Source organism: Mobula birostris, chromosome 29, assembly GCF_030028105.1.
Source record: "Mobula birostris isolate sMobBir1 chromosome 29, sMobBir1.hap1, whole genome shotgun sequence".
Lineage (NCBI taxonomy): Eukaryota > Metazoa > Chordata > Chondrichthyes > Myliobatiformes > Myliobatidae > Mobula > Mobula birostris.
The window spans coordinates 31,397,077-31,413,848 of NC_092398.1; the positions used below are offsets into that span (position 1 = coordinate 31,397,077).

General features: G+C 43.2%; 1 protein-coding gene and 1 pseudogene across 4 annotated transcripts in view; both read right to left on the reverse strand.

The window, feature by feature from the left end:
* l1cama (L1 cell adhesion molecule, paralog a) overlaps positions 1-16,772 on the reverse strand; it is a 325,567-nt gene that overhangs the window by 174,943 nt on the left and 133,852 nt on the right. The gene's annotated exons all lie outside the window — the stretch shown is intronic.
* On the reverse strand, positions 4,677-4,827 carry LOC140190321 (U2 spliceosomal RNA; annotated as a pseudogene).

Below are 16,772 nucleotides of genomic sequence, written 5' to 3' on the forward strand. Positions count from 1 at the left end.
ACTTGCAGAAAATGCAACCAAGTAGGACACATACAAAAGAAAAAAATAATAGTTTGCACTTTCAAAAAGAGCACTAATCTGGATGCTGTTAATGAAAATCTGATAATGATGAGAGTGACACCGGACTGAGCAGCCTTAGAATTTACAGTGTGAAAACTAACAATAGACAAGCAATATAGTTTACTTCAGAAATGAACAGCAAATTAATTAAAAACGCAAACTCAAGGAAATCTGCAGATGCTGGAAATTCAAGCAACACACACAAAATGCTGGTAGAATGCAGCAGGCCAGGTAGCATCTATAGAAGAGGTACAGTCGACTAACTGCCAGTTAGTCCTGACGAAGGGTCTCGGCCCACAACGTCAACTGTACCTCCTCCTATAGATGCTGCCTGGCCTGCTGTGTTCCACCAGCATTTTGTGTGTGTTTGTTGGGCAAATTAATTAAGATAGTTTTGGACACTGGCTCGTCTGTTTCAGTCATTCCACAAAATGAGTTTGAATTGCATTTCAAAGATACTTAACTGAAGTCTACAGATAACCAACGGAGAACTTATACTGAAGAAAAGATCATTTCTATGGAAATGACAAGTGAAATATAACAATTAACAAGCCACATTAGGCTTGGAAGTGGGAAAGACAGGAGAGCCAGAATTGTGGGGCCTTGATTGGCTGAGCCACAATCCCTGAAATAGTCAACTGAAAATAAAATTTTAAAAGGTACTGGATGATGCCAGAACAGTGATCAAGTATGGAACTGGAAAACTCAAACATGTCAAGGGTAAAAGTGTTAAATGAAAATGCCACACCCAAGTTTTACAAAGACCATCCGGATCCTAATATATCTGTGATCAAGTAACCAGTGAGCTAAATCACATGGAGACTGAAGAAATTCTTTCCAAGGTTGAGTGGAGCCCATGGGCAATGCCAGCAGTCGCAATAACCAAGAAGAATGGGTCTATCAGGATCTGTGGTGATTTTAAGGTCACCATCAACCCAGTAATGAAAGTAGACTAATACCCTCTGCCCAGGTTAGAGGATATATTTACAAATGTTTTTGGAGGGAAACGCTTAAGCAAAGCAGCTGAGGCCTACCTATAGAAGGAGATGGAAGAAGAGTCCAAACTGCTTCTCATCATAAACATTCAGAAGGGCTTTATCACTACAATAGGCTTATTTTTGGAGTAGCATCTGCAACTGCACTCTGGTAGAAAGCCATGGGCCAGGTGCTGCAAGGTTGCCCAGGCACTCAGGGTTAGCTGCATGACATCACTGTTACTGGTAAGAATGACAAGGAACATTTCCAAAATCTCAAGAGAGAGTTAAAAAGATTAGAAGATTATGGGCTCAGAGCACGATGTGACAAGCGTCAATTCTTTAAACCAAGCACCCTTTATTGTGGCCACACCACTGACACACAAGCATTTTACAAGTGTGCGAGAAAAGTCAAGCAGTGGTGGATGCCCCAAGGCCAATGGAGACGTGTCACAGTTGCAGTCATATTTCAGGATTTGACAATTACTGTAACAGGATCCTGCCAAACCTGGCTACTATGCTTCAGCCCTTGAACTCATTACTGCAGTTTTGGAAGAAATGGCAATGGACATGGCAGTGTCAGGTAGCTTTCAAAAAGGTGGTGTCAAACACTGTACTCACACATTGTGATCCATGTTGTCCAATGAAGCATGTCTTACGGTACAGGTGTGGTAATGTCACATGCTATGAGTAAGAGAAGTGAATGCCCCATAGCTTTTGCATCAAGTTCCCTTCCCACCGCAGACAGAAATTATGCACAGGTTGACAGAGGCCTTGAGTCTAGCTCAGGGTGTAAAACGTTTCAACCAGTATGGGAAAGAGTTTACCGTCATCAATCACTACTGTCCATTTCAACTGCTGCTGTTGGAGGAAGGGTGTTCCAGTAACAGTAGCAGGATGAATTCAGAGATGGGCTCAGTTTCTTGGAAAACACAATTATAAGATTGAATTCAAGAGGATGATTAATCATGGAAATGCTGATGGATAGTCCCTTTTACCCTTGGAAAAGGAAATCCCTAAGAAATTCACAAAAGATGACACTCTTGATGTAGTCTTCCTAATGCAAATTGAAATTCTCCCTATTACAGCAGAAAGGGACACAAGAAAAGACCCCACACTGTCTCAGGTCTAGCAGAAAGTGCAGCAGAAACTCCATTTTCCCCATTTTTACCAGGGCCATGCTGAACTTGCCCTTGACAGAGGTTACCTTATGTGAGGATTGACAGTTGTTGTACCGTCCAAGCTGACAGCGAAAGTGTTCAATCATCTATGCATGGTCAAAATGAAAGTGTTCGCTCCAAGCTTTGTCTGGTGGCCTGGTATAGACCAGCAGATAAAGCAGCTCACCATGCGGGATGCCAACGTATCCAGATGCTAAGAGCAGTGCCTCTCCATCTATGGGAATGGCCTGCATTGCCCTGGCCTTAGATTCATGTGGATTTTGCCACACAATTCACGGGCACAAATTTCACGGTAGTAGTGGTTGGAGTTACAAAGTGGCCGGAAGTGTTCCCAATAGCCTCACAGACTGTTGATGTGTTGAGAAGCCTCTTCTCAAGAACTGTTGTTACAGAACACTTAGTGACAATGGTTCACAGTTTGTTACAGAACAGTTTCAGTCATTCCTGAAAATGAATAGAATAAGACATACTACATCTGCACCGTACCACCGTACTACAAATGGCTTGGCAGAAAGGTTTATCCAGACTCTAAAGAATGCACTGTAAATAATATCAGCAGAACACACTACACTGACACTGAATCAGATGCCTGACAATTTCCTCCTTGCACTTCACAATGCAGCACACACTGCAACCCAGCAATCATCCCTTGCATTCACACTTGGATCTCCTCAAATCCAATCTCAGAAGGAGTACGCAGGACAAACAGCTGAGACAAACCGAGGGCTCCTCAAACAAGAAGGTTCGATGTTTCACTCCTGGACAAGCAGTCCTGGTGAGGGTCTACGGAAGTGATCAAGATTAAGGACACAACTGGACCACTCTCCTACAGAGTGGAGCGTACATCTGATGTCATTTGGAAACAACACATCAATCAGATTAGGAGAGCTGAGTCAATTGTTAGAGAAGAACGACATCCAGAGATGTCAGAACCACTTCCTGCAGTCCCAAAGTGAACACTTACAATCACCACAAAGGAGGCCCCAGCACCTGAACTTGTTTCACAGCCACAAGTTTCACCTGTCAAGATGAGTGACACCCGCCTCCCAGGAAAGACATAATCCCACAAGAGTAAGAAATCCTTCACAACGACTAAAGTTTTAGGTCTGAATGTGACAATTTAAATTTATTATACTGTGGAAGTCTACATACTAGTTGCCTTATATATTACACAGAAAAGTAGAAACCAACAGCATATCACAGGCCCTTCGACCCACAATGTTGTGCCGATCATGTAATCTCCTCGAGAAACTAACTGGCTATAATTTCCCTACCGCATAGCCCTCTATTTTTCTAAGCTCCATGTACCTATCTAAGAGTCTCTTAAAAAACCCTGTTATATCCACTTCTACAACCTTCGCTGGCAGTGCATTTCATGCACCCACCACTCTCTGTGTGAAGAACTGACATCGCCCTTGTACCTACTTCCAAGCACCTTAAAGCTATGCCCTCTCGTGTTAGCCACTTTAGCCATGGGAAAACGCCTCTGGCTATCCACATGATCAATGCCTCTCATATTATACCATGCATATAAGCAGAGATGCATTCTGTATTGAGTTGGCGTTTATAAGCTTAGCAGGGTGGACTGCTGTGCATTTAATATTTCATTAATATTTGAGTAATATTATAATTGAGTTATTTTGTATGATTAAACGTTCTTTCTTTGGTTAAATAATTCATTATGTAAAAGTACATGAATGGCATCCATCATTACGCCACCATGTCATAAGTGTGAAAACAAAGTTTGCACATACATCTAGGACTCCCTTGTTTTTCTTTCTGTTAGTTTTATGCTTTGGAGTTACAAAACATAACAGCATCTATTAGCAAGGAACCCCCTCCATCTCTCTACTATCATCGGGCAGGAGGTACAGGAGCCTTAGGTCCCACACCACTAAGTTCAGGAACAGTCATTCCTACAACCATCAAGCTCCAGTGTGGATAACTTCACTCACCACTCACCTCACCTGTCTTTCACCTCTTTCCCTTTCTTCCATGGTCCACTCTCCTAACCCATCAGATATCTCTACTTCTTCAGCCCTTAACTTTCCCACATATCCCCTCCCAGCTTCTTAATTCATCCAGCTCCCTCACCTGGTCTCCCTATAACCTGCCAGCCTGTACTTATTCCTTTATTCTTATTCTGTTTTTTTTCCCAGTCCTGATGAAGGGTCTTGGCCCAAAATGTTAGTTGTTTATTCCCATCCATAGATGCTGCCTGACCTGCTGAGCTCTTCCAGCATTTTGTGTGTGTTATTAAAGATTAGCTTTATTTGTCACATGTACATCAAAACACACAGTGAAATGTGTCATTTGCGTCAATCAAATTAGGAAGGATTGTGCTGGCGGCAGCCTGCAAGCGTCACCACATTTTTGGCGCAAACACTTTAGCTCTCACTAACCCCAACTTGCACATGGGAGGAAACTAGAGCACCTGGCAGAAACTTACATGGTCACGGAGAGATGGTACAAAGTCTTTATAGACAGCATTGAAAATCAAAACCCCAATCTTTCAGCTGGCGCTGTGCCATCCTAAAATAAGGGACATACCAGATATCAAACTAATAAGACAGAAATTACACTTGATCTCAGCCAAAAGGCAGAGAAGCGATTTCATTAAGAAATTTACTGCAAATAAGCAGACTTATATTTCACTAAGATCCCCGTTCATTCTTCTAGAACTCACTGTTTGTAGACCCAATCTGTTCCAACCTCCGCACACAATACAACTCTTCATACAATGAATCAATCCAATGAACTTATCTACACTGCCTCCAATCCATTGCTATCCTTGCCCGGGTGAGAAAACAAAACTGTCGCCAGTACTCTCAGTGCAGTCTCACCCACATCCTGTACAGTTGTACCAAGACAAAGAAGGCACAACAGCACTACTTCCCCACCTCTGGGATCTTCCGAAAATCTATGAAATTTTGGAAGATGAACGACACTGCAATCACAGCCAATTCTTTGACAGCCCTTGAATACCGAACATCAGGTCATATTTCAGCATTATTAATATATTGTCAATATTAAATTGTTAATTACTTACAGTTCCTCATTTTCCATTTATATAATTTCCACTTTTTTAATGCTTCCCCCCACGTCGACAGATACAAAGTTCTCATCCCATTTCTGTCTTTTCCTCATTCCCTAATTTCATCTACTGCATCTCAATCTGTAAAAGACTCATTAATTTTAGCTAATCTTTTCCTTTTGACATTCCTAAAGAAGCTTCTACAGGTCCAGTTCATTTTATTTTAAAGATCCTGAACAATTCCTTGCTAAATTCTGAAATTTTCCTGATTCTCAAGCCTACTTTTTTTTAAAGAATCAGAATTAAGTTTTGTTACCGCTAACAAATGTCATGAAATTTGTTGTTCTGCGGCAGTAGTACAATGCAATACATAAAATATACCGTAAATTATAATAAGAAAAATATATTATAAGTTTGTATGGGCACATGGCCAAGTGGTTAAGGCATTGGACTAACGACTTGAAGGTTGTGAGTTCGAGCCCCAGCCGAGGCAACATGTTGTGTCCTTGAGCAAGGCACTTAATCACACAGTGCTCTGCGACGACACTGGTGCCAAGCTGTATGGGTCCTAATGCCCTTCCCTTGGACAACATCGGTGTCGTGGAGAGGGGAGACTTGCAGCATGGGCAACTGCTGGTCTTCCATACAACCTTGCCCAGGCCTGCGCCCTGGAGAGTGAAGACTTTCCAGGCGCAGATCCATGGTCTCGCTAGACTAACAGATGCCTTTACTTTTACTTTATTATAAATTTAAATAAGTAGTGCAAAAAGAGAACAAAAGTAGTGAGGTAGTGTTAATGGGTTCATTGTCCATTCAGAAATCTGACGTCGGAGGGGAAGAAGCTATTCCTAAATTGTTGTGTGTGCGCTTTCAGGCTCCTGTACATCCTCCCTGATGGTAGCAAAGAGAAAAGAGTATGACCTGGGTGGTGGGGGTACTTAATGATGGATGCCGCCTTCTTGAGGCTGTTGTCTTCTGACAGCATTATTTGATCTAATACTAACTTCTCTTGATGGTCAGACCTGCACCAATTCCTGTAGATTTATTTTTGGTCCTTTACGTTACATCTTTGAAGGTTAAAGATTAGTGTTATTTGTTCTATGTACACTGAAACATTGAAACATACAGTGAAATGCATCATTTGCATCAGCCCACACATGCTGCCACACCTCCAGCACACCCACAACTTACTAACCCTAACCTGTATGCCTTCAGAATATGGGAGGATGCCAGAGCACTTGGAGAAAACCTATGTGGTGTCAGGGAGAACATACAAACTCCTTCAAAGTAAATTTATTATTAAAGTACATATTTCTTCAGCAGTCCATCGATTTTCGATGTTGACTGAGGCCTGGTCAGGTTGTATGGAAGATCAGCAGTTGCCCATGCTGCAAGTCTCCCCTCTTCACACCGCCGATGTTGTCCAAGGGAAGGGCACTAGGACTCATACAACTTGGCACCAGTGTCGTCGCAGAGCAATATTTGGTTAAGTGCCTTGCTCAAGGACACAACACGCTGCCTCAGCTAAGACCTTCAGTTCACTAGAATGACACCTTAACCAGTTGGCCACACGCCAAACAACATAAGCAACAACAAACCAGAAGCACAACCAATCTCTCTCCCCCCCCCATACCCTCTACCCTCTCCTCCATCTCCCCCCCCTCTCTCTCTCTCTCTTCCTTCTACCCTCTCCTCCATCTCCCCTCTCTCTCTCTCTCTCTCTCTCTTCTAACCTCTACCCTCTCCTCCATCTCCCCCCTCTTTTTTCTACCCTCTATCTCCTCCACCTCCCCTCTCTCTCTCTCTGTCACTCTCACACACTTGCCTCTAGCCACAGAAGAAGCCACCTCAAGTCTAACCTCCAGTCCTTGACTCCTAGACATCACACAACGGCCTTCAGTCAGAGGTGCCACGGAGATAGTCTATCCCTTTCCTACCGAGGTTCCCACTGTCACGCAATCAGTCACCATCCACTTTGCTCCATACACTTTCAAAGACAGCAAAGGTTATAGGATGGGACGACATCGCAGCCGTTGTAGAGAAGAGCTGTACCCGGAACTGGCTTGCACCTCCAGCCGAACTATTCAACCATATACAACTTTGAGCTTCATTTTTTTGCAGGCATACTCAATAAATCCATAATAGAATAATAATAGAATCAATGGAAGACTGCACCAAGTTGGGCCTTCAACCAGTTGTAAAAGACACAAACTGTGCAAATACAAAAAGAAAGAAATAATAATAATAAATAAATACAGAGAACATGGGATTAAGAGCCCTTGAAAGTGAGTCCATAAATTGTGGGAACATTTCAATGATGGGATAAGTGAAGTTGAGTGAGGTTATCCACTTTGCTTCAGGAGCCTGATAGTTGAGAGGTAATAACTGTTCCTGAACCTGGTGGTGTGAGTCCTGAGGCTCCTGTACTTCCTTCCCGACGGCAGCATTGAGAAGAGAGTATAACCTGAGTGGTGGTGGTCCCTGATGATTGATGCTGTTTTCCTGCCACAAAGCTCCATGTAGAAACGTTACACACAGCAGCAGAATTGAACCCCGACTGGTGATCACAGGAGCTGTAAAGCAATTGCACTAACCATTATGCTGCTGTGCCGGATGTCAGTTTACTATCATTCCTTTTTAATTTGGTTTTCTGCTCTGCCTTAGACCCCTCATGCCTCCATAGTCTGCTTTATTCACACTTAAGTCCTCGTGTTTCAGATTTAAGTAAGTCACTTTCAGTTCTTCTATCAAGTTTAATCATTTCCTCAAGGCACTGTCACAGCTAGCAACAGCTGGATCACCAATTCACCTCGACTCAGCAGATAACATTACAGCTAAAGCATGATTGAGAAAACAATTGTGTGTTCATTACTTGACTGCATCCACACCATTACCGCTAATTCAGTTTGCCCAATCCACAGAACTCCCCGTATAAAGGGATCTGGGAATACAAGTCCATAGTTCCTTGAAAGTAGCATCATAGGTAGATATGGTCATAAAGAGAGTTTTTGGCACATTGGCCTTCATAAATCAAAGTATTGAGTACAGAAGATGGGATGTTATATTGGAATTGTACAAGATGTCAGTGAGGCCTTATCTGAAGTATTCTGTGCAGATCTCGTCACCTACCATTAGGAAATGTATTATTAAGAGAAGAGGTAAAATTTACAACAATGTTGCTAGGACGTGAGGTGCAGAATTATAGGGAAAGGTTGAGTAAGTGAGGATTTATCCCTGGAATGTAGGAGAAGGAGGGGAGATTTGATAGAGGAATACAAAATTATGAGGGGTATAGAGAGGGTAAATGCAAGCAGGCTTTTTCCACTGAGGTTGGGTGAGACTAGAACTAGAGGTCATAAGTTAAGTGTGAAGGGAACAAGAAGGAACTTATTCACTCAGAGGGTGGTGAGAATGTGGAATGAGCTGCCGTTTCGATTTCGACATTTGACAGAAGTTTGGTTAAGTATAGTGGGAGGGTTATGGGGGCTATGTAGATCAGGTCGATGGGGCAGTTCAGCACAGACTAGAGAGGTTGTAGGGCCTTTCAAGTGCTGCAGTGCTTTATGACTCTATTATTGTATTACCATTATCACATTCACCTTTGCCTTCCTGATTTGTACTTGGCCCTACATCAACATGACTATTTCCAGGGCCTACATACAATGTTTTCTACCTCTCGATTCTTAGCCCAACCCCAACAGTAATGATTCTACTGATTTTGAGCCAAGGTTCTTCCTCTGTGTTGTCTTTATCTCATTTTCCTGGCAGGCCCACCCTACCTCTGTTTCGAAAAGTTAAGTGTCCTGAATATTTAATTCCCATATCTGCTTCTGACCCGATCATTTTTTTTTGTACTCAGTTCTCAGGAGTAGTGCATTCAGTCTCTCCATTCAATGCGACTGTGGCCGAATTCAAACACTCAACTCCTGTCAACTCACCTGTCATCTTGTTACCAACACTACATGTATTGAATTGAACTGAATCAGACATCATGGAAATAGGCCTTCGGGTCTAACTCATCTTTTCTGACTCTGTTGCCCAATGATCTGGTCCTACTGACCTCTGTTGTCCCATAGCCCACTAAACCTCCTCTATCTATGTACTTATCTAGATGGGTTTTAACTGATGCTTGTATGCGCTACCACTGGCAGCTCATGCTAAATTGCACCACCCCGTGTGAAGAAGCTGTCCCTGATGTTCCTATTCAATCTCTTGCCCCTGATCTTAAAAGTTCAAAGTACATTTATTATCAAAGTATGTATACATTACACAACCTTGATATTCTTTTCCTTACAGGCAGCCACAAAACAAGAAACCCAAAAGAATCCATAAAAAAGGACCGACAAACACCCAATATGCTATATATATTTTTAAAAAGTGAAGTTGTTTTCATGGGTCAATATCCATTTAGGAATTCTATGGCAGAGGGGAAGAAGTGGTTCCTGAGTGGATGCCTTCAGACTTCTGTATCTCCTTGACCGTAACAATGAGAAAAGGGCATGCCCTGGGTGATGTGGGTCCTTAATAATGGACATCGCTTTTCTGAGGCATCGCTCCTTGGAGATTTCTTGGATACTGCAAAGGCTAGTACCCATGATGGAATTGACTAATTTTACAAATTTCTGTAGCTTCTTTTGGTCCTGTGCAGTAGCACCCCCTCCCCCCTGCCATACCAGACAGTGATGCAGCCTGTCAGAATGCTCTCCATGTTACATCTACACAAGTTTTTGAGCGTTTTAGTTGACAAACCAAATCTCTTCAAACTCCTAATGAAACACAGCCTCTGTCTTGCCTTGCTTATAGCTGCATCAATATGTTGGGACCAAGTTAGATCCTCAGAGATCTTGACACCCAGGTACTTGAAATTGTTCACTCTCTCCACTTCTGATTGCTCTATGAGGATTGTTTTGTATTCCCTTGTCTTACCCTTCCTGAAGTCCACAATCAGCTCTTTTGTCTTACTGACAAGGGGTGCTGCAACACCACTCAACTAGCCAGTATATCTCATTCCTGTATCCCCCCACCCCCCCATTTCCATCTAAGGTTCTACCACCAATGGCTGTATCACCAGCAAATTTATAGATGGTATTTGAGCTGTACCTAGCCACACAGTCATGGGTATAGAGAGAGTAGAGCAGTGGGGTAAGCACACACTCCTGGGGTGCGCCAGTGTTGATCGTCAGCGAGGAGGAGATATTATCACCAATTCTCACAGTTTGAGGTCTTCTGATTAGGAAGTCAAGGAACCAATTGCAGAGGGAGATACAGAGGCCCAGGTTCTGTAGCTTATTGATCAGGACTGTGGGAATGATGGTGTTAAACAATGGTGTAGTCAGTGAACAGCATCATGACATAGGTGCTTGTATTATCCAGGTGATCTAAGGCCACATGATTAGCCATTCCTACTGTATCTGCAGTAGACTTATTGTGGTGATAGGCAAATTGCAGTGGGTCCAGGTCTTTGCTGAGGCAAGAGTTCATTCTAGCCATGACCAACCTCTCAAAGTATTTCATCAGAGTAGATGTGAGTGCAACTGGGCAATAGCCATTAAGGCAGCTCACACTACTCCTTAGGCACTGGTAGAATTGTTGCCTTTTGGAACTTCTGACCGTAGCAGTGAGGGGTTAAAAATGTCCTTGAATACTCCTGCCAGTTGGGTGGCACAAGTTTCCAGACCCTTATTAGGTACTCCATCAGGGTCTGCCACCTTGCGACAGCCTCCAAGACAGAGCTCAGAGTCACCACAATCTTCACAGCTGTAGGTATGTTCTCTATTCCAAAGCAGGGATAGAAGGCATTGAACTCACCTAATAGTGAAACATCGCTTCCATTCACGCTATTGGGTTTCACTTTGTAGGAAGTAATGTCCTGAAAACCCTGCCAGAGTTGATGTGCGTCTGATGTCGCCTCTTTGGAATCATTTTTTTGCTCTTGAAATAGTCATCCGCAAGACATACTGGTATTCTTGTACAGACCTAGCTCACCAGACTTAAATGTCTTGGGTGTACTGTTTGTACACATTGATTCCATTACTCAGATCATCCAGTCTGTTTGTCATTGGCCTGAGGTGGAATGTACACTACCCTGTACTACCGAAATTATCTCAGAACTCTCCCACAGCAGGTAAAATGGACAGCACTTAATTGCAAGATATTCCAGGTCTGGTGAGCAGAATTGGGACAACATTTATACACCAAGAGGAGTTGATCATGAGATATAAAAATAAACTTTATTTGTCACAGGTATGTTGCAACATTAAAACATGAAATGTGTTGTTCTTTGTGTCAAATTGAATTGTGCTGAGGGCAGCCTGCAAGTGTCACCATGCAGGCTCTTCTGGCACTAAAATGGCATGCCCACAACTAACTAACTCTAACCTGTACGTACAATCTCCTTGCAGACAGCAGTGGGAATTGAACTTCAATCACTGATCGCTGCAGCTTAACATACGACATCTGTGCAAATTGAGAGAGGGAAAGAATAAAGAGATATAGGCTGAGGTAGTGTTGGGGTGTTTCAGGTGAGGTCAAGAGGCTTTGGGTGATGGGGAAGAAACTGTCATTGTCGGTTTTAGAGATATAGAGAAATCAGCTTTGCTTGTCACACGAACTTCGAAATACACGATGCACCATTGTGTCAAAGACCAACACCATCCGAGGATGTCTTGGGGACTGGCCACAAGTGTTGTCATGCTTCTGGCACCAACATAACAAGCACGCAACTCACCAAAGCATTACTAACTTACATATCTATGGAATGTGGGAGGAAACAGCACAGTATCGTAGTGGTTACAGTACAGGTGACCCCAGTTCAATTCCCGCTGCTACCTGTAAGGAGTTTATATGTTCTCCCCATGACTGCGTGGGTTTCCTCCCACAGTCCAAAGACATACCATCCTATGGCTTGGACTAAATCGGGGATTTGCAGGACAGTGCGGCTCGAAGGGCCTATTCCGCGCTGTATTTCAATAAATAAATAAATAGACCCACACAGTCATGGGCATAATGTACAAGCTCCTTACTGACAGAGTTTGAATTGAACCCAGGTTGCAGGCACTGTAATAGTATTAACACTCTTACGTTACCACACCACCCTTAATGATAGACACGATTTACATATCGTCAGACACGAAGGACAGCCAGTCACCGCAAGTATCTCTATTCCTGATCAGTATTTGTCTTTTCATCCTCTGGCAGGATGGCTGAGTCAGGAAGGAGACAGAAAAACTTTGACTATAACATCCTCTACCTCCGCCTCTGCTCGGGCTGTGGTTGGGTTGAATTGGATTTAATTTTATACACAGACAGATCCCTCATGGGGATGGCACTAGACGAGGCTCAGATACACCACATTCCAGTGATTTGAAAAGAATGGCAATTTATTGGCAACGAGACAATGAAAGACAATGCAACGGTTAACCTCAGTTTCTTGCCTATTATCTGGTTTCGCGTAATGCATTGCCACACAAAGTGCAAGGAAGACTCATGTTGGGCTGTGTGAGTAATGCCATGAATAATAGATGGCCACAGAACACTGACCCATTTGCCTTCTGATTTAGTTTCCCCAGCCTTTTGGAACTGAATTTCAGTCAGAGGACAGGACATGCCATCTGATTACTCAGCGAGACTGCTGCATTTTAATTGCTGCTTAATATCTTTTAAACACCGTGTAATAAGCATTAGTCGCAACCCATTCAAGAACCTGTTATTGTCCCTGAGGGGGTGGGGGTGGATTAGCCTGACAAGCGAATGAAACAGGGCAGCAGCTTTCTGTGTGCTGAATAGGTGGTCCACAAGGTTTAGGCTCACATCCTTATATATTCACCTGCTTCTAGACTCAGAGCACTACAGCAAAAAACAAAGGCCTCTCAGCCCATCTAGTCTGTACCCAACTGTTACCCTGCCTACTCCCATTGCCCTACATCTGGACCACAGCATTCATATCCCTCCCACCATGAACTTTTCCAAATTTCTCTAAAATGTTTCAATCGAACCCGCATCCACCATTCTGTTGGCAGCTTGTTCCACATTCTCACCACCTTCTGAGTGAAGAAACTCTCCCTCATGTTCAGTGGCCCTGTAGCGTAGCAAATAGCATAATGCTATTACAGTGCCGGCGATCCAAGTTCAGTTCCCACCGTTGATTGTGAGGAGTCTGTATGTTCTCCCCATGGCTTTGTGGATTTCCTCCAGGTGCTCCAGTGTCCCCCCCTCATGCCAAAGATGTAAAGTTTAGTAGGTTAATTAGTCCCATGCGTGTAATTGGCGGCACAGACTCTTAGGCCAGAGGGGCCTGTGACCATGTTGCATCGCTAAATAAATGTTCCCATTAAATATTTCATCCTTCAGCCTTAACCTATGACTGTTAGTTCTAGTCTCACTCAAACTCAACGGAAAAAGGCCTGCTTGCATTTACCCTCCCTATACACCCTCATAATTTTGTATCCCTCTATCAAATCTCCCCTCATCCTCCTACACTCCAGGGAATAAAGCCTTCACCTATTCAACCTTTCCCTACAACTCAGGTCCTCAAGTCCCGGAAACATCCTTGTAAACCTTCCTGCCCACCTGGTTTCATCTATCATATTCTAACTATTAATTTTTATTGATTGAGATACAGTGTGGAATCGGCCCTTACGGCCCCTTGAGCTTCGCTGCCCAGCAACCCTAAGCTAATTGCGGGACGATTTACAATGACCAATTGACCTACCAACTGTTAAGTCCTTGGACTGTAGGAGGAAACGGAAGCACCCAGAGGAAACCCATGTGGTCACGGGGAGAATGTGGTCACGGGGAAAACTCCTTACAGGCAGCGGTGGGAAATGAACCCAGGTCGCTGGTACTGTAAAGCGTTGTGCTAACCACTACACTACTGTGCTGCCCTATTCTCCTTCCCTTCCTTCCACTTTTTAATTCTGACGTCTTCCCCCTTCCTTTCCAGTTCTGAAGAAGGGTCTCGGCCTGAAACGTTGACTGTTTATTCATTTCCATGGATGCTGCCTGGCGTGCTGAGTTCCTTGAGCAATTTCTGTATGTATCCTTGTAAATCTTCTCTGCCGCACTTTCAATCTTATTGATAGTTAGATCGACAGATGCCTGTAGGTGGCAACTACTTACTGCAGAGTAGTTCTGGCATTTGATGCCCTGTTTCGGAATATTCTGGAGGTAGGAAATTATGGATAACAGATGTTAATCAAAGTGAGAACCAGTCTTCAGGAAATAAATCCTGTTCGCAATTTAAATTCAACTACTACTTTAAAGCTACTGAAACCAGTCATTAGGTACACACAAGAGATTTTGCAGATGCTGGAAATCTTGAGCAACACATACAAAATGCATCAACAACAAACACAGTTCGAGAATGTGCAGGGGTAACCCACAAGTGCCGCCACATGCCCACAACTCACTAAACCTAACCTGTACGTCTTTGGAATGCGGGGACGACGTACAAACTCCTTACAGACAGCAGAGGAATGGTCACTGGCGCTGTAAAGCATTACAATACCGTGGCGCCCCATTATAAATGTGTTACATATATAAGAGCATAAGATATAGGAATAGAAGTAGGCCATTTGGCCCATCGAGTCTGCTTTGCCAGTGGAAGGACAGCATCTGTGATTCTGCAACAATCCCTCAACAGTACAAAGGAAAATCAGTTTGGATTAAGACTCCAGCTGTGTCCTGAACCCCATTCTGGTCCACAACTGAACCACTCACTGTAACTTGGCCCATCAGAAGATACCATTCCTGAGTTGTTAAGTTTCTCATATGCAATACACACAAAGTACAGGAGGAACTCAGCAGGTCAAGCAGCGTCTACGGAGGGAAATAAATGACATTTCAGGCTGAGACCCTTCATCGGGAATCATTATGTGTGGGACACTGAGAACAATGAAAATGTTCATGTTAATTGGTGGTCATTGGAAACCTTAGGATGAGATCTGGGAAGACATTAAGTGGACTTCTTCTGTGTCAACATACTGTTAAAGGCTGGAAATCCAGAGCGAGCAACACACACAAAATGCTGGGGGGGGGGGGGTCTCAGCAAGATAGGCAGAGGAATAAACAGACAATGTTTCAGCCCAAGACTCTTCTCTGAGTCCTAATGAAGGATCTCGACTCGAAACCCCAACTATTTATTCCTTCGTTAGATCGACAGATACTGCCTGACCTGCTGAGTTCTTCCAGCATTTTGTGTGTGCTGTTAAAGGCGTATCCCTGTCACTTAATGCACCAATTGAACAGGTCTGTTTTGTCACTTAATATTCTGGCTAGGTGCATATTCAGGGAGCCACCCTTTAACACTGCAAATCTTTGGTGTCCAGAGTTCGTTCTCAGAAGCTCTCAGAGCAGCTACCAGTATTTGAATATTCAAATATTTTTAGTGGAACGTGGTATCATTGTAAGTATGTCATTGAGCACATTTATATGTAGCACTGCCACAGGAAAAAGACATTCATTATCTAGAACACCCAGCATTCAGTCCCTGCTTTCTTCTTGGGTCCCACACCACCAGGTTCAGGAAGTTATTACCCTTCAACCATCAGGCTCCTGAACCAGCATAGATAACTTCACCTACTTCTGCTCTCAGCTGATTCCACAACCTACAGACTCACTTTCAAGGACTCCATAACTCATGTTCTCAGTGCAGGTTGAGTACCCTATATCAGTAAATCCAAAATCCAAATACCTCCGAAATGCAATTTTTTTTGAGCGCTGATATGCTGTCACAAATGAATAATTCCACAAGGCGCTGGAAAAGTTCTCAAGTGATGCACAAGTCTCTGCGCACTAGACAGTTCTGAGAAGTGAATTCACATATTGAATGAAAAATACGAAAACACTGCATAAAGCAAAAGAAATGAAGATCTCGATTGTGTATTGAATGAGTGGATTTATCAACGTTGAAGTGAACATATGTCGGGTAAAGGTGTGCTGATCATGAAACAAGTAAAGATCTATCCCAACAAACGGAAAATTGAAGGTAATTGCAAATAGTCAGCAGTCTGGATGCAAAAAGTTAAGAAAAGACATGACATTACATTTTGAAGGCACCTGATCATGAAGCAGGAAAGAAATTCATTTGAGTTTGCCAAGATCATCGCTGATGAAAATCTAACACCAGAACAAGTCAATAATTCTGATTGGTTTTTTATGTATGGTACATAAAGCCCCCAAAAAATTAAAATACAAATACAGTGTACTGTAATCTTTTAGTCAGATTGTGGCATCATAGGTGGAGACTGAAAGCCTGCTGTTGTTTGTTATTCTACTCGTTGCTTCGCGACATTTTCTTGGCTCTGTGCTGCAGCCTGCTCTGGTCTCCATGTCTGAGGACTTTGTGACGTTTACTTGGCTCTGCGCTAAACTGAGGCTGTGGCCTTGGCCTGCTCTGGCTGCTACGTGATTCATGTCTATGGACTCACTTCTGTTCTGAAGGCTGTTTGTCTAATTTTATTATTTGCATGATTCAATTGTTTCCCCTCGCTCTCTGCACATTGGGTGTTTGACGGTCTTTTTTAA